This window comes from Staurois parvus, unplaced genomic scaffold (assembly GCF_062004578.1).
Source record: "Staurois parvus isolate SC_StPar_1 unplaced genomic scaffold, SC_StPar_1.0 ptg000858l, whole genome shotgun sequence".
Taxonomy (NCBI): Eukaryota; Metazoa; Chordata; class Amphibia; order Anura; family Ranidae; genus Staurois; species Staurois parvus.
The window spans coordinates 698152-717917 of record NW_028318654.1 but is presented as its reverse complement, the minus strand read 5'-3'; positions in this window follow the sequence as shown (position 1 = coordinate 717917).

Sequence of the window (19766 nt, the reverse complement as noted above, 5' to 3'; positions counted from 1 at the left end):
ACAATTCCTTGAACTTCATGGTTTGTGCTCTGACATGCACTGTTAACTGTGGGACCTTATATAGACAGGTTTATGCCTTTTCCAATCATGTCCAATCAACTGAATTTCCCACAGGTGAACTCCAATCAAGTTGTGGAAACATCTCAAGGATGATCAGTGAGAACAGGATGTACCAGAGCTCAATTTTGAGTGTCATAGCAAAGGCTGTGATTACTTATGTACATGTGTATTTTTTATTTTTTTATTTTTAATAAATTGCAACTATTTCAAAACGAACTTCTTTCACATTGTCATTATGGAGTATTGGTTGTAGAATGTTGAGGAAAAAAATGAATTTAATCCATTTTGGAATAAGGCTGAAACATAACAAAATGTGGCAAAAGTTAAGCACTGTGAATACTTTCTGGATGCACTGTAATTCCCATAGGAAATAAAAGAAATGTGTTTTCAATGCTCACTCATGTTTTTCTTAAAAAATGGTACATACTTTATACAGTGAAGTGTCCTCCAGTAGTGGGGGAGCAAGTGATCAGGCTTCCTCCCCAGCAGTAAGTCTCCCATAGCATCCAGGACCGAACCCGCATTACAGAGACTCTCAGCTTAGCCATATGGTATGGGAGAAAGAGAGCAAAGAGTTAAGTTAGAACATGCATGAGGTCCATGGTAGGTGCACAGAGGACCCCATTCTGTCACTGGAAGTGAGGTGACAGAGGCATGCTGAACAGGTGGAGAAGGCACGTCACTCCTAAATGTAACAGTTACAACGAGGTGTGTCGTGACATGGGACCCACTGCTTCACAGAGGAACTCTGTACATTTGATTACTACACACAGTGCACGGCTCATCTCGGCCCAGTCCCAGGCATTGGTGAGTGCATGCACACACAGAGAGGTACCCCATGTGCAAGGTGAGTGACCCTGCCTACTGCTTGGTGTAGCCCAAGAACCACTGAGAACTTACAGCATGGAGTAGACAGCAAGGATGTGCCTGCTCCTTAGCACCCACAAAATTTGATTTAGTTTCCTGAAGCTCTTTGTATCATAACCTTTCAGGCACTTCATGTAGTGAAACACACTTCAATTTGCATCCTGTCTAATAACTTATGCAGAGGAATGACAGACTAATGGCATAAATTTGGTTAGTCAAATCTCCAAGCTCTTTATTAGTGGTTCACCATGTTTAAAAAAGAGCTTGTTTTTTTGGCTTCAAACTTGGTAATTTTATATGGCTTCACACATTTAACATCCTACTGGCTGTTTTGCATTTTTATAAAGAGCTATATGGACAACTCAAGGGACACGCCACTTCTCAAGACCTTTTATATTGAGATAGAACAAAGTATATTCCACTTACTACCATCAGAACTGAACTACTGTCACAGCACCATGCATACAGACCAATGTGTTTCTAAGATGGGCCATATTCTTCAGGGCTGTTGATGATGTCCTGTAGTAACATGGAGGTCAGCAGGAGGAATAAATGAGAGCTGCAGGAGACCCAAGGATTCAACACTCCCAGGTGTTCCTTTTTCCAGCAGACTTTGGGGAACTTTTCCTTTAGAACAAGATGATTTCAGCAGCATTGGTAGTAGAAAATGTAAGCAGGTATCGTCTTCTTTTACATGTTTATAGGGTGCCAGGGATTGGTCCTTGAAGGCAGATATCCCCATTATTTTGGTTGTGTTCCCTTTAAGTGGGATAATAAAAGACATTTTTAGGACTCAGGGTTTCTCTCCCATGCAGGGTAAGGGGTGCAGGGTAGTCTGGTCAGAAAGGAGAAGGCTGGTATTCAGTACTCTGTGAATTGGTGAGTCCTCATTTGGAACCTGGAATTTAGAGGTTTGGAGAGACCTTTGGGTGGAAACGAACCTCCAGACCCTGATTACAGCTTGATTACTTTGGTCCTGAAGGAGTTAACCCACCTGCAAGAGAAGCTTGAATGGCAGCAGGAAGAATAATCAGCACCTGTCAGTGAGGTGGAGTGTGAGGCAGAACACGTCTCTTCGGAAAGTGTGGTCTGTCTGGTGACTGAGGCAGTGTTTGCCTGCCTTGCAGCCCTGCAGCACCCTGAAACAGGCAGGAACCCTAAAACCCTAGTGTGGGATCAGTGTACTGGTGGTGAGCCAGCATTTCTTTTCATCACACCAGAATTATGGACTGTTTTGTTTGTTTTGCCGAAAGAATCTTTTTTTTTTTTTGAGTGTTTTTTTTTAAGTATACAATAAAGAGTGTATACTTTTACAACACACAATAAAGACTGTATACTTTTACAAACAGCTGGCTGGCAGTCCTGAGCATTTTTAAAATAATGAGCAGCACAGTAGTTTTGTGACATTCCTCCTGCGACACTAGGATCCTCAGTTCAAATCCCAATTAAGATACTACATGCATGGAGTTTGCATGTTCTCCCTGTGCTTATGAGGGCTTCCTCCCACACTCCAAAGACACGCTGAAAGGTTAATTGGCTTCTGTCTAAAATGACCTTAATATGTGTATGTATGCATTACAATTAAATATAAAAGTGATGCAGCGCTATAACTAATAATAAACACTCAAGAGGTATTAAAAGTGATTTACATAAAGTAAATTACTAAGAATAGACCTTAACAAACGGGGCAACAGATGACCCAAATCCACATGGGGATATATAAGAGATAATGACCCCTAGTACCCAAAGGGTACCCAGTGAAGACCAAGGGAGTATCTACAGGAAAACCAAGCAAATAGCAAATGCTTTGTGCAAAATGAAGTGTCCACAGTTCATACAAATGCTGTAATTTCCAAGACATGCAGGTGAGTAACAGCACCCTTCAAACGTGATCCCAAGCAGTATGGCTGCAATGGCCTCTCACCTCCACTACACGAGCCCACAGGGCCACAAAGCAAATGTAGATCACCTCTGGATCCCTCAAACTGGTGGCTCCTCAGGTAGGATGGTGCAGGCAGTCATCAAATAGGCAATACTCAACCGGACCAATTGGCAAGTGAAGATATACTCTCCTCAAGTATAAAAGCTCATATGCCCATAAACCAAGAAGAGAACACAATCTTCATAGTGTAATACTGCTTTTTAATGGCCAAATAAAGATAAGCCAAAGGAGATATACACTCATCACATTACAGTTGCTTGTATCCAGGTCATATTACATTTTACGTTTATTGAGTACAGGAAATAATGTGAATGTATACTGCTACAGAAATACTGGTAGTAATAAAAGGGTTATTTTAAAAGATTAATGCAGTTTCAAAGTACAGTGAACTTTCTTGCCCCTTACCTGCAGACTTAAGTACCCCACCCCTCCCCTTCCCAGATTCATATTTACCATCCTGTTGCCGTGACCTCACACATTGTTCATATTGTACAAAGTCTTCTGTGTGCTGGTCATGACTGGACACTAGCCCTCCAAAGACTTTTACGGAACCATCACCCTAGTGCCTCCAGCCTCAGGACATGGTCCTGTAGGAAGTATGAGGGAAGCAAAGATGCACAAAGGATATAGAGAAAAATGAGAGACTGCTATCACACAACATATGTCACAATGGGAAGCAATATGGCACTGGACAGTGTGGCACATATTGATGAATACAGGTGGGGTGATTGGGAATGTAAAGTACAAAGGCTTTCAAGAATGGGGTGACATGCCAAAAATGTTTGAAAACCACTGCTGTAGCATGAGATCAAGTGTAAAAAAAAATGGACCTTAAAATGTAACACTAAGCTGAGAATTTTTGCTTTGATAGGGAAAGAATACAAGTAAATAATGGCATTAAAAAAGCTTGGGATAATGTCCATGTTTAACATCCTGCTGAACCACGAATATAGTTTAAGGTCATATGCCTTTAAATCTGCCCCTGAACCAGGGGTGCATAATTGGGTAAGATCTAACAGGATTTAAATTCATAAGTATTTAAGAGCACTAGGACAATGTGTAAAGAGGAAATGTAACCTAAAGTGGTTGTAAAGGCTCAATGTTTTTTTACCATCATGAATTCTATGCATGAAGGTAAAAAACATTCTGTTTGCAGCATCCCCCCAGATCCCCCTATTACTCACCTAATCCCCCTCTCGATCCAGTGATGTGCACTGGAGTCTCAGCTATCCCGGGACCCCCTCATCTCACTGGCTGAGATAGAAGCGGGAGCCATTGGCTCGCACTGCTGTCAATCAAAGCCAGTAAGCCAATGAGAAGAGAGAAGGGGTAGGGGGCAAGCCACGGCTCCGTGTGTGAATGGACACAAGGAGCAGCAGGTACCCCCATAACAAGCTGCTTGCTGTGGGCACACCCATCAGGAGGGAGAAACTGCGGGGGACCAGAGCAGAGGAGGATCTGGGCTGCTCTGTGCAAAACCACTGCACACAGCAGGTAAGTATAGACACGTCTGATAATTTTTCTTAACCACTTCCCGACCAGCCGTTCTATATAAACGGCCGGACGGTGGCAGTGTAGGGTCGGGTGACCGTTTATAAACGGCCTCCCCGCACCCTGCTTGTGCACGCTCCCTGGGAGCGCGCAGCACAGTGATCCGGTGCCCGCTGTGTCCTCCGGACTCAGTGAAACACCGATCGTCAGGCGGGACCTCTGTACGAGGTCCCGATCATGTGATCACTGATTGGCCAATCAGTGATCACATGCAAAGTAGTAAGCAAGATGTCACTTCTGACATCATTGCTTACTACTTGTGAAATCTGTGAATGATCACAGAGGTCACATGGTGCAAGGCTATTCACAACAGCCTTGTACCATGTGACAAGCTGTGACCAATCACAGCTCACTCAGTACTTCTCAATGACTGCAAGAATGCAGACAGAGAGAAAGAGAAATGATTACTTTTACATCCTATATGGGTGTAAAAGCAATCAGTGTAAAAAAAAAAAACTTCATCACCCCCCACAAGTAGTACAGTGTCACCATGGTGACACTGTACTGCTAGGGTGACAGTATGTAAAAAAAAAATAATAATAATAATATAAAAAAATAAAATAAAAATGTAAAAAAACGTTTAAAAATTATAATTTTTGGCTAAACTAATTTGGATTTTTTTTTACTAAAAAGATAACGGAATAAATTTTAGCCAAGATTTATGGTGAAATATTATTTATTTGCAAAATTTTATTTAAAAAAATTTTATTCAAAATTTTTGGACTTTTTAATTTACATAGCAAAAAAATAAAAATCCCAGCGGTGAATAAATACCACCAAAATAAAGCTTTATCTGTCTCAAAAAAATGGTAAAAAATTAATTTGGGTACAGTGTTGCAGGACCGCACAATTGTCATTCAAAGCACTGAAAGCTGAAAATTGCCCTGGTCAGGAAGGGGGAAAAAGTGTCCGGACTGGAAGTGGTTAAAAAAAACAAAAACCTTTAGCATCACTTTAAGGGCAGAAACCTGCAAGGGAGGTAAAGAGACTTTCAAATTTGCTGTCTATGTCAAAATGGTTAGATTCCTGTGTGATGGAAGGCATAGAGATCTGGAGGTCTTTCACATACATTAGAAAAGTGGTGTCCAAACTGTGGCTCTTTGCATACCTTTATGTGGGCCTTGGGGCACTATTCATCCCACTGACACCAATGATGGGGCACTATACCTCCCACTGACACCAATGATGGGACACTATGTCTCCCACTGACACCAATGATGGGGCACTATACCTCCCACTGACACCAATAATGGGGCACTATTCATCCCACTGACACCAACAATGGGGCACTATACCTCCCACTGACACCAATGATGGGACACTATGCCTCCCACTGACACCAATGATGGGACACTATGCCTCCCACTGACACCAATGATGGGACACTATGCCTCCCACTGACACCAATGATGAGACACTATGCCTCCTACTGACATCAATGATGGGACACTATGCCTCCCACTGACACCAATGATGAGACACTATGCCTCCTACTGACACCATTGATGGAGAACTAATATTCTCTCTAATATTAGCCCTAATACCAGTGATGGGTTTACTCCCACTGACACCAGGACATCTTCTGCTTCTATTGGCCACATACCGGCCCCCCTAAAGTCTGAAGCACAATACACTAACCCTTTGTTTAGAAATTTTGGAGACCCCTGCATTGAAAGATCAATTGCGAATAGAGACAACTTTATAAGTTGAGAGCCTATCTTGATTCCAGAAATAGAGGGGTTGTTATGGAAAGCATTAGCAAAATGTTCCATAATAGTAATAATAACAGCATAAAGTAATCCCTGAGAGGTAAAGCTGCACTAATATAACAAGAGTAGAGAATCAGATTGATAGAAATGCCCTTGCTGACTGGATCTCTTTAAAGGCACCATGCGTTTGTTTGAATAATATTTTTTCCTCCAATGAATAGGACAGAGAAGGTAAGAAAACAACCCGACATTTCAGTTTTGGTTGCTGTAAACTGTTTTTTCTTGTATAATTTTTTTCTGCAGTAGGTGTGATTTCCAGACACAGTATGCCATTTCACTCTTTTCTCTTATGCCTGATCTTGTTTCGAGAGATCCCAACTTTATGTTTGATAGGATTTATGTGTTCTTTCATGCTTACACAATGCTTTTCTTTTCCACTTGTCTGGGCAGACAATCATACAACTTGGTTTTGTGTTCTGGCAGAACATCCTCAGCTGAAACATGACAAAGTGGCTGCTTTTTTTATGCTCACTGTAACTCACAGCATAGACTGAGATTGGATGCATTGTTGGATCATTGCAAATTGCTTAAAGAGTTAGTTCATCTTTACCAAAAAGCTACCTATGCAGGTAAGGGACTCATATGGATAAAACAGTCTGTGCATGTCAGACTGAAGTCAGATAATGCCCTTGCTATGGGCGCAGGCCATTTACATCCCAAGGTCTGGCCAAAAAACTCCCAGAGCTGGTATCATCCCATCCTGCCTTGTTGCTATGATGTTGCTAAGACACTCCCAGCTGTTTCTGCTCACCCCCACCATTGCAAGAGTGAGCTCTCAAACCCTAAATAAAATTTAAAAATGCAGCACAACAATATATATACAAATATGGTGCTAACAATATAATACGTGCAAATGAAAAAACAAACTGTGCTTGTGGAAATCAATGTGTGCTATACCACATTTCTTACCAATACACACATATAGGACCCCATAAACTGCACATAACTGGTGCTATAAATGAATTGTGCACACAAATAAAATGTCCTTAATAGTGAACTGTCGCCGATGACGTCAGGGCACACACTGGAAGTGCACATGCCGCCATTTTGGAAAAGGGATTTCTGCACACTTCTTACAGAAAACACTATATAGTGAGTTTTTAACCCTGTAGTGTCCCAGGAGGACACATTTTAATGTGAGTTTTACAAGATTGTTTTAAATAAAGGCTGTTTTGAGTGGCAATACTACACTAAATTGAGCATTCTTTTCACATGGATGTGGAGCGATCTGGAGATGTTTAAAAGTGCTGGCTAATGGTGGTGAAGATCTGTGTACAAGTATACCCTCCCAGGTTAAAGCGGAAAGCGCAGTTTGACCTGTCATTATGGGTCAAACTTGGAGGTGAGCGCAACAGAGTGTTGGAAGTGGATGAGCACTAAAGAGGTGACACAGGAGCACCGTACACGTTTATACAGTAGTGTGTCACAGTGGTCTATTTGTAATACAGCGGATTTAAAGGGATGATTCACCATTTTTTGAGACCATATTCCGATGACACTTGTAGTTGGTGTATGTGGATCACGATTTATAGGATATACAACACATAAGTCCACGTGTTGATACTCAAGATTTAAAGGGACAGTTCACTATTAAGGACATTTTAATTGTGTGCACACAGTTATCTGCAGTTTATGGGGTCCTATATGTGTGTATTGGTAAGACATCTGGTATAGCACACATTGATTTTCACAAGCACAGTTTTTTGTTTTTTCATTTGTACGTATTATATTGTTAGCACCATATTTGTATATATATTGTTGCTCGCATTTTTAAATTTTATTTATGGTTTACATGTGGGAACACATTATATGCTAGCCGCACAAGTTCTTTCGGAGGTCCATAGCACTGAGGGATTTCTATACACATGAGCTCTCAAACCTCTTCACTTGTGTCCTCCATCGCAGCATTGCTGAGCTCAGAGATATTGCTAAAGGGGGAAGAGTGCACATGTTTTGGCAAAATCCTGGCAACATGGCAGAATGATATAATGCCGTCTTCTGGGAGTTCCCTTCGGGAGGTCCATAAATGGCCTTCACCTACAGCAAGGGCATTATTTACCTTTGGTTAAAGCTGCTTAATTTTATTTTAATTACAGGGGACTCTTAGCTACATAGGCAGATTTTTGCTAAAGATTAACTACATTTTTAATCTTTTCAAAATTGGGAACAACAATTGAAATACCAATTAGAGTGTCACGTTTTATCTATTTTTATCTCATATATACTAATATGATTTGTGATGTGTTTTTACAGTAGAGTGATGATGCTTCCTTCTTTTCTATAACCAGTGCTCTGTGCTGGCATAGCTGAGTAACAGCCACACCCCTCTCTCCTAGCTTCCTTATACAGACTTGTATTGCAGAGGAAGGGGGGCGTGTCTCACCATTGCTATTACTAAGTGCTGACTGCAGAGTGCACTGGGTTTAATTCTGATGCCTATTGGACAGCACAGTCATAGGTGAACACATTACAAAGTTTCTGTAAATGAAGGTAAGAGTATGAAAATTGAAGATGTCAGAGAAAAAAGTCTATCTAATTGTACATCTATTACATAGAAAAATTACGGCAGAAAAAAGACCAAGTGGCCCATTGAGTCTGCCCTTTTTTTTTATTTGTATTTTATTTTGTTTTATTTTTGTTTGGTTTTTTTTTATTTTTTTGCTTGCGTATAGATCTATGTATATTTCTGTAAGTTTGATTGGGTGTTAGGTTTGGATTTACAAAAGTGAAGAACTCTAAAATGGTTTAAGCCTAACATTGTATTTTATAATATTTGATATGATTTTAGCACAGGGAAGAGTTAGAACCTCTGTCAGGACAGGAAGTGATGGTGAATCCTAACCACGGCACCACCTGCCTGGAGTTTGCATGTTCTCCCTGTGCCTGCATGGGTTTCCTCCAGGTACTCCAGTTTCCTCCCACACTCCAAAGACATGCTGGTAGGTGAATTGGATCCTGTTTAAATTGGCCCTAGTATGTGTATGTATGAATGTGATTTAGGGACCTTAGATTGTACACTCCTTGGGGGTTAGGGACTGATGTGAATGTACAATATATAAAACGCTGCGTAAATTGACAGCGCTATATAAGTACCTGTAATAAATTTAAAAAAATAAATAAATCTCCCAGTGGAGTCATAGAAAAAAATTAAAATACAATACAAAGTGAGGGAAAATCTTTGAATGGAGGTCAAAAAATGAAACAGGAGCTGAAGCTCTTCCCAACTCTATGCAGAATAAAAAAAAAAAAATAAAAATGGCCAGTTAGGACCCATTTACACCTGATCGCCATGTGCCACATGTGTTGAGACACATTGATTTATACAGCGTTGGGACATCTATTAAAAATAAATGAACTGTCAAGCACCCTAACATGCAAAAAAGTTAGGGCGTTGTGGTGGGGCTGCAGTGCACTGCACACAGGTGAGTTCAAGTGGTGTGTTGGGATGTCAGTCAAAATCAATGGCATGCAACACACCAATGTATGTATGGTGCTTTTCTGCTCATTGTGTTAATATGCATGTTTTTCCACATGTTTTTGTGTATGTTTTTCCACATCCAGGAGGTGCAATAGAGCGCTCACGCTTTTTCACACATTTCCACACTTTTCTACGCATCGCATTCATTTCACTGGGCTGCCCTAAGCCAGAGAAAAGCACAAAAAATGCCCCTCCCCTTTTTTAAAATTGCACGTCATCAAACCATATGATGCCAAGGTAACATGCATTTTGGCATGCGAGTGTGCGCACATTTACAAGTTCCATGGGGCTGTCATTAAGAATTAATGGCACCGCCACACACCTGCAAAGGGGCAGCGTGTTTTTGTGCGTTGCGAGAAACACAATGTCCTGGTGTGAATGAAGCCTTATTATAACACGATGATGTGAAGAAGCCATTAGGCTTTAAAGTACATGGAGCTTGTATCATTGATCTATGCTTCTTTTCTTTTTCTCTAGTTTCCTACAAACATTTCTTGTCTGAAAAGTTTCTATGTCAGTGACAATCAGTGTTCAGCACTGGACAGCTCCTAGAGAAGCCTTTAGCTTTAGAATCAATTTATTCCCACTTCATCTGAAAATGACTCTGCAGGAGCCGCTCTCAACCACTGCGCTGATTTCAAGCTGTAGACTGAGTGCTCAGGCCATACGCCATAGAAGTCAGCTTTGTGCTAAACCCGGAGACGGAATTAATCAGCTCCTGGACTCCTTGTTGTGCTATAAAGGGCTTTATAAAGGCATTGTGGTTGCAATTGTGTCTCACTAATATAATTATGCAGCAGCCATCTTTAATGAGGGCAGAGGCAATCCTTCTCAACCATCTCTCAATAATTATAAAAATATATAAAAAGTGCAGCTCTAAAAAGGTATATACTTCAATGAAAGTACTTCAATAAAATATTTCAATAAAATCCAATAAAGTACTCTAATAAAATATGTTATAATCAATGTATACTCCAGTCCGGAAAAAAGTAATATAAGTAAAATTGATGCATTAATAAAATGGTGACAATTCGTGACAAGTGATTCAATACAGGAGTTGTTTGTGACTTCTTGATCTAGTGGTCTGGTGATAAATAGAAGAAATACACACTCACCAAATGCGCATTTATAATACGCATGTAATAAATAAACCAGAGGTCCCCCTCATGGGATGGAGGAGCTGGACCGTCTTAGCAGACTCTCCTTCCTCTGGGTGTAGGGCAGCCACAACGTTGTCTCCCTCTAGGAACTAGACAAGGTACTGGGCAGCTTACATCAGGGCGTGCGTCATCCTTAGGAATGGTGTCACGTATCACAGACTCCTGATGCCTGGGCTCTGGAACGGATGTTTGGCTCACCAAGGAGCCAGCAAGAAATAACCCATAGTGTAGTAGTTTTTTTAAAAAATTAGCGTTTATTAATCCACGTGGTAATCAATTCAAAAATAGATAAAAGCAAATAAAAACAATTACTGACCAGTGTGCAATGGACATCACAGCGTGCAGGCCCCTTTAACGCGTTTCGTGAGATAGCACTTCATCAGAAAGGTATGGCCATCACCTTTCTTGCTGGCTCCTTGGTGAGCCAAACATCCGTTCCACACTGTTCACAGCTGTTCACACTGAAGCGTTAGCACAGCTTTGCAGCAAAATTGACGCCGTGTGTTGAGTCAGGAGGAGTTGAAGCCTCCCATTCAAGTCTATGGTGACACTCCTCAAACGCCTGGCAGGTGTTTGTAGGGTGGTTGCGAGGCAGTTGTGTAGCGTTAATACCATTAAACTTCATTATAGGCATTTGTGGTGCGGTTTTAATGCCTGGCAAATGCTTATCAAATGCCTCAAAAATGCACATAGGGCGTTTGGGGAGCGTTTGGGGAGCATTTGAGGAACGTTAAAAACGCTTCCCAAGCGCCTGTCTAACACCTGTCAAACTATATAGGGGCGTTTGGCAAGACTTAGAAAATAGTGTGAATGAGCCCTTAGGGAGGTGTTTGCCAAAACTGGAGAGTGAAAAATGTGGTGCAGTTCTGCATAGAAACCAATCAGCTTCCAGGTTTTATTGCTAAAGCTTAATTGATCAAGCAGAAGTTAGAAGCTGATTGGTTACCCTGCACAGCTGCACCAGATTCTGAGTGCACCAGTTTTAGTAAATCTACAACGAAGTGTAATTTTTGTCTGCTTTGTTCCTCTGTTATCTGCACAAACCACTTCTGACAAGTTTTCCTGACACCAAGAGAAAAATGGTGACAGGGGAGGGACCTCCAGCAGATTGACAGCCTCAGCTCTGTTCCTGTGTGCTGTGTGCACAACTCTCAGAGCGCTCCTCACTGAGCTCTGCAGAGTGTAACTTCAGCTCTCTGTCCCCTTTTTTTCTGAATTCTCAGACAAGCTTTATAAACTAAGGAGTTTGAATAGATGAAGAGAATACAGCCGATAAACAGGTACAACTTATGTAGGAGGATTTGTTTCATCTCTGTGTATCACTTCACTTAGTATATGTAAGGGTTTACAACCACTTTACAGTTTTATATATATATATATATATATATATATATATTCCTAAAGCACTTTTAAACCCAAAACAAAAATGAAATATATTCCAGTTTACCAATCCTTAGATGTGGTGTCTGCATAATGTTTTGTTGTTTAGGCTTTTTTCCCTTTATTTTCATCTGGCAATCTGACCATTAACACACCTCTTGTATTAGAGTGCCCCACTCTGGATGAATGAGCACTGATACGCCTTTAGACAGTAGCATTGGGTAGTATAAGATGGATTAGCAGACTTAGATACATAAATTTAAGCCAGCTAACACTTTTTATATTCAAATACTTTTTATTGAAATTTAAACATACATAAGTAATATTAGATAGTCGAACATTTTGGTTCACATCAAGAATAACATTATATAAGAAATAATGACAAAAGATAAGCGAAGAATCCCCACCAAGTGGCCGGGGAACTTGTATTCCTGTAGATTAGTTACATGAGAGGTATGCTCTGTATGTTGTGAACCATTCTAGAAGACTAGTGGGGCATAATAGTGGGGAGAACATGAGGGTAGTGGAAGAACAGGGAAGGAAGTGGGGGGAGGGGAGGGTAAGCACCAATTCAGTATGGGTAGAGAATAATGTGTTCCTTTTGAATAGTAATCATTTAATTGAGCAACTGGGATTATTTAACCATCGTGACCAATTGGTTTTAAATTTATGGTAGGAGGAATTATAGAATGCGGTTCTTCTTTCCATCTCGCATTGGAAATTGAGATCGGAAATGAGGCGGGATAATAAAGGGGTTGTAATGGATCTCCATAGTCTGGTGATGTTAAGTTTTGCAGCTGCTAGAATGTGGATGATAATAGTGCGTACCTTTACAGGGAATATGTCTATTCCGATGTGGAGGAGAGCTAGGGCGGGATTTGGAGTAATTGGAGTTCCTGTGAGTGATGAGATGATCTGGAAAACCTTGTTCCAATAAGATTTAAGAGATTTACAGTCCCAAAGTATGTGAAGGAGAGATCCCTTTTCTCCACAATGTCTCCAGCAGAGTTGTGAATGTTGAGGGTAAAATTGGGATAATTTAGTTGGTGTCAGATACCAATGGTGTAGGATTTTCAGATAATTCTCCCAATGGGAGCTACATTTAGAAGCTTTAAATGTGATATTGAATGTCTTTTCCCAAGTGTTTAGAGTGATTGGTTGGGAGAGATTCTTTTCCCAATTGAGTAAGGAAGAGTTGTTTGTAGTGAACTGTATTTCAGTTATGAGTGAATAGAAAGTCGAAATTCCTTTCTTGGGGTATCGTGTCTTTTGGAAGAAGTGTCGTGCAGTTGCCGGATTTCTATCTCAAGTGGTATTTGTGTTTTGTGAAGAGAGTGGACTATTCGTAAATAAGTATATTGTTCTTTGTTTGGAATATGAAATTTCTTTTGGAGGACGGAGAATGAGTCTAGTTTGTGTATTGTGTAGAGATCTTGGATGTGGGTTATACCAAGACTGCTCCATGTTGATATGTTTAAGTGGGGGGTAAGGGAGTGTAGGGTTGAAAAGGGGGTGGGAATTTTCACATTGCTCTTGTTTGCTTGATTGAGGGCTGAAAAGTCAAACCAAGCATTTAAAGAAGCCTGGATGCATGGGTGTGTTTGCAGATTTTTAGGTAGGGCTATCCTGGGTATGTATAGTATGTCTGTTATCATGTGTGGTGAGCATAATGAGTTTTCTAGTTTGGTCCAGATCTTCTCGTCGGTTGGGTGCCACCAGAAGAAAATTTGGTCTAAGAGGACTGCTTGGTAATATGATTTTAGATGGGGGAGACCTGTCCCACCTCTGGAGGGTGGGCGTAATAATAAGTTCGTGGAACATCTGGGTTTTTTAGAGTTCCATAAAAATTTATTTAGCGTAGCTTGAATTTTTGAGAAGAAGGTATGAGGAACTGGTATAGAGAGCAAAAATATATAGTATTTTAGGTAATATACACATTTTTAAAGTTGCTACTCTACCTAAAGTTGATAGTGTGGTTGTGCGTAGAATTTTTATTTCTTGGGGGATGGTTTCCAATAATGGTTTGTAATTAGTTGCGTAAAGTTGGCTAGTGGTTGCGGTAAGTTTTATCCCTAGATAGGGTATGCTATGTGATTCCCAGGTAAAGGGGAAATTTTTGGAAATTAGATTTTTAGTATCAATAGGTGTATGTAGGTTGAGTATAGATGATTTGGGTTCATTGAGTTTGTAATACGAAACATCTGCATAACTACGGATATGTGTACGAATCGAATGAAGTGACTTATAGGGGTTTGTAATCATAAGAATAATATCGTCTGCGAAGAGACTAAGTTTGTGCTCATGTTGATACATGTTAATTCCCGTAAAGTTAGATTCATTTCTAAGATTAGTTGCTAACGGCTCGATAAGTAGGGCAAAAATTATGGGGGATAGGGGGCATCCTTGTCTGGTACCATTCGTTATACAGAAAGGTTGTGAAAGTGTGCCATTGGTCAGTACTCTGGCGGTGGGCTTGGAGTAGAGGGATAGTATCTCTGAAAGCATCCAGTCATTTATTCCAAATTTTTGTAATGTAAGGTTCATAAATTGCCAATGAATTTGGTCGAATGCTTTTTCCGCATCTAATGACAGGAAAAGGGAGGGTTGTTTTTTGTTCTCAAGGTGGTGCAGTATGGATATAATTCGTCTTGTAGCATCTGGGGCCTGTCTACCGGGTATAAATCCAACTTGATCTGGGTGGACTAATGTAGGTAGATATGGGAGTAGTCTTAGGGCGATTATTTTAGCATATATTTTTATGTCTGTATTGAGTAATGAAATCGGTCTATAGTTTTGTACTAATTGGGGATCTTTGCCAGTTTTTGGAATGGTGGTGATTATGGACTGTAGCATGTCCTGGGGAAATTCCCCATAAGTGGCGACATGATTATATAAGGTCGCTAGGTGGGAAGTAAGATTGGGTGCTAGTGATTTGTAATATTCGTTAATAAAGCCATCGTTTCCTGGTGATTTGTTTAAGGGGAGAGTACTTATAGTTTTTTGGATCTCTAAGGGTGTTATCGGCGTAGAGAGAGATTCTAGTTGATGAGGAGTGATACAAGGAAGATTTGTGTTCTGTAGAAAATTTCTAATGGAAAGAGCTGTTGGTTGGATTGTGTTTGGGTCATCCTTTATATTATACAGATCTTGGTAGTATGTCGCAAACGCATTAGCTATGTCTTGTGGGTTTGTTAGAATGGTGCGAGTGTTAGGGTGTTGAATTGTGGAGATTTTAGCTTTAAGTCGTTTTTGTTTAACAATTTTGGCGAGGAGTGAGTTTGCTTTATTTCCTAGTGCGTAAAATTTGTATTTTGCTTTTTGGAGATTGTTATCATAATTGTGGAGCAGAATGGTTCGTAGTTTATTTCTGTCTAGGGCTAGGGCTGCAGACGTGGAAGGATTTGGGTTCTTTTTGTTTATCTCTTCATGTGCGCGGATAGAGGTTAGTAATTGGTCAATTTGTTGGGATCTGTGTCTATTTGTGCGGGAGTTCAATTGTATAAGGATACCTCTCATGTAGGCTTTGTATGTTTGCCAAAGTGTAGTGATAGAGATATCAGGAGTAGAGTTCGTTTCAAAAAAAAGGTTGTGGGCTTCTAGGATATGTTTCAGGTTTTCTGGGTTTCTCAGTAGTGAAGCGTTCAATCTCCATATGGGTGGTATTGCTGAACGTGGATTGTCATCTAAGGATATACTGATTGGAGCGTGATCTGACCAAGTTATGGTACCGATGATAGATGATCTCACATGTTGTAATGTCCATTTGTCAGTGATGAACTTGTCGATTCTTGAATAAGAAAGATGAGGAGGGGAGTAGTAGGTGTAATCTCTCTCAGTGCCGTGTTGACATCTCCATATATCGTATAAGTCATGTTCATGTAAGAAGTGGTTAAAGCCCGGCTTGGTGGATTTTTTAGTAGAAGACGAATCTAAGAGCGGATTACCCATAATGTTAAAATCGCCTCCGATGATAAGTCTGCCTTGTTTGTGTTGTGATATGAGTTTGTGGAGTTTGCGGAAAAAGGACAGTTGTTTGTTGTTTGGGCCGTATACATTCACTAGCGTGTATATGATATCGTCTATTTGGCACACCAAGATATGATAACAACCATGCGGATCGGCTATGTTTGAGATAGTTCGGAATGTGGTAGAGTCTTTAATGGCAGTGATAACTCCATTTTTCTTTTTAACATCAGTTGCCATAAATACTTGGGAGAATCAAGGTAGCTGTAGTTTGGGAATTTTTCCTGTGGCAAAGTGGGATTCTTGTATAAAGAAGATGTCGGCTTGGGATTTCCGGGTTTCTTTGGAGAGCATTGATCTCTTGAAGGGAGAGTTGAGACCTCGTACATTAAGGGATGTGATTTTAATCATTTAATAGTCTTTCCTTGAGGTGTATATTAAAATGGCGTGTTGTTTGAGAGAATCGTGGCTCAGTGTATGGCCATATGCGAGAAGAAAGGTTTCTGACAATGTTATGTGGAGTAGGTTCAATTGGTGGATTATAATTGGTCTTCCATATATATTCGAGATAAGTAGGTCTTGGTTGCAAGTTAAATACTTGGTGGTCCCACATTAGGGGAAGGGAAGGGACACATAGAACAATAGTAAAAAAAGACTTGCGCAAAATGCAAGTAAACCTAGTAGCTTCCTTAGCTACTGAAAAACTGGGGGGTTTGAACGGACTTTGACCATCAGAAGGGTCAAGCCAGATGTAACCTCGTAAAACAATTTTCATCGGTTCTAGGCCGATCGCCAGTAACTCGGTATTGGACTAAAGCCTCTGGGGAAGGACGTGAATATAAGTTTGCCTCAACTTATCTTGATCTGCGTTGTTGATCATGTTGTCTCCATATGTTGGAGGGAAGGTAGCGCAGCTCCCTGCGATTCTATGGGTATAATGTTCCATGCTTTGAGTAGGTCTAGGCCTGCTTCTAGAGATTTGATCATGAATATTCTGCCTTTGTGGCGCACTGTTAGCTTCGTGGGGAAACCCCATTGGTAAGCTATGTTATGGTTTCTGAGGGCCTTGGTAATGGTTACCATTTTTTCCTGTTGAGAAGTGTAGCTTTTGATAAATCAGCATATAATCTAATATTTGTATGCGTTGGTGGGAGTGGCGGTGGGTTTCTGGCCGCCGTCATGATTCTCTCTTTGATGTGATAGAAGTGTATACGGGCTAAAACATCTCTTGGAATAGCAGCGGATAGAAATGAAGGTTTGGGCAATCTATGAGCTCGATCGATCGCCAGCTCTAAGTCCGGGATCGTTGGGATGAGGAGCTTGATGAACTGTTGTAGATAAGGTAGTAGTGTCTCATTAGTGACAGATTCAGGTATCCCTCTAAATTTAATGTTGTTGCGGCGCGATATATCTTCTAGATCGGCTAGTTTTAGGTTGATTTGTTCGATTTCTGAAGTGTGATCTGCGTGAGCATCAATCAAATCATTATGTGCCGTTATGATATCTCCCATATTGGTTTCTATATGCTGTATTCTGCATTCTTGTTGACTTATAATACTCGTAATTTGGTTGAGCGACGTGGAAATATCAATATATAGGGTCTGACGTAGTGATGAGAGCATGTTCCTCATGCAAATCTCTGTCAGCGGTTGGTCTGAAGCAGGGAACGCATCAATTTCAGTAAAGGCTGCGTGTGGTGTTGGAGCAGGGAGATTTAGGGCCTGATATGAGGGGTCAGGGCCATCATCTAACCGTGGCCGAGATTTGGCTGGGCTGCTTGTTGTAGGGGACAGTGGAGGTGACAACTCACCAGGGTCTCCTGGGTACAGTTGCTGTCTCAGTCTGGGATCCGTTTGCTGGGCCCTGTAGTCCTCCTCAGTGCTGCCTCTGTCTCCCTGTCTGTCTCCCTGTGCGCCGTTGCGGGCGCCATCTTGGATTTCGGGCCCTGCCGCCGGGAAGAAATCAGTCAGCTTCCCGGGTTGCCCCGGGGTTTTCCTCCTGCGGGCACCCTTCATGAAGGGCTGTGAAGCGGTTGTGGTCCCCAGGGTCGATGTGTGCCGCTCAGTGCTGGCGGATGGACGGAGCTGCCTTCAAAGCGCTGCCATCCCGGAGCCGGCCGCGCATGCGCCGTCCAGCTAACACTTTTTAAGCAGTTACAGCAAACAGTCTTTTTTTTCTTTTAGGATAAAGGTTTTACGAAAATGAATAGCTGAACAGTGTAAGTACCCCTGTCAGTGGTAAAAGGTTTCAACCTTGCAACTGCTACATCCACAGGACAGCAAATGCATGCTCAATCGGATTCAGGTCAGGTGATTGGCTTGGCCATTGCATAACATTCCACTTTTTTCCCTTAAAAAACTCTTTGGTTGCTTTTGCAGTATGCTTTGGGTCATTGTCCATCTGCACTGTTGCTTTTGCAGTATATGGCGTGGGCATGTATGGCTGCCAATGGAACTGGTTCTCTTGTATTTATTGATGATGTGACTGCTGACAAATGCAGCAGAATGAATTCTGAAGTGTTTTGGGCAATATTATCTGCTCATATTCAGCCAAATGCTTCAGAACTCATTGGACGCCGCTTCACAGTGCAGATGGACAATGACCCAAAGCATACTGCAAAAGCAACCAAAGAGTTTTTTAAGGGAAAGAAGTGGAATGTTATGCAATGACCAAGTCAATCACCTGACCTGAATCCGATTGAGCATGCATTTCACTTGCTGAAGACAAAACTGAAGGGAAAATGCCCCAAGAACAAGCAGGGACTGAAGACAGTTGCAGTAGAGGCCTGGCAGAGCATCACCAGGGATGAAACCCAGCGTCTGGTGATGTCTATGCGTTCCAGACTTCAAGCTGTAATTGACTGCAAAGGATTTGCAACCAAGTATTAAAAAGTGAAAGTTTGATTTATGATTATTATTCTGTCCCATTACTTTTGGTCCCTTAACAAGTGGGAGGCACATATGCAAACTGTTGTAATTCCTACACCGTTCACCTGATTTGGATGTAAATACCCTCAAATTAAAGCTGACAGTGTGCAGTTAAAGCACATCTTGTTGTTTCATTTCAAATCCATTGTGGTGGTGTATAGAGCCAAAAATGTTAGAATTGTGTCGATGTCCCAATATTTATGGACCTGACTGTAGCTACCCTCTCTTGCTCACTCTGAAGATGAACTATTGACTGTGTACTATGGGATTTGTAGTGTGCGTAGAGCAGTGCACATGACCGCAAATAACTTACATTACTGGTTCCAAAGAAACGGAACACCTTTGCATCTCCATGCAGGCAAATACATATGCTTAAAGGATAAGTTCACCTATTGGAACATGTTACGTGTTCCACCCATGTTTAGGATGGAACATGTAACACGTTCCATCTCCTGCCGCTTCTTGCTCAATCCTGCTCTCAGTGTGACAGCCTGCGTTGGATCTTCTCCCTGCACCCACTGTCACAAATAAAAAACTGAATCCTTGCAATGAATGAACTACAGCTACTGTCAGTCTTTGTGGTTGACAGCTTGTAGGTCTTAATGGACTGTGAGATCGCTGATCGCATTCATAAGCTCCCGCAGCTTGTAAACAGTCAGCCCATACAGC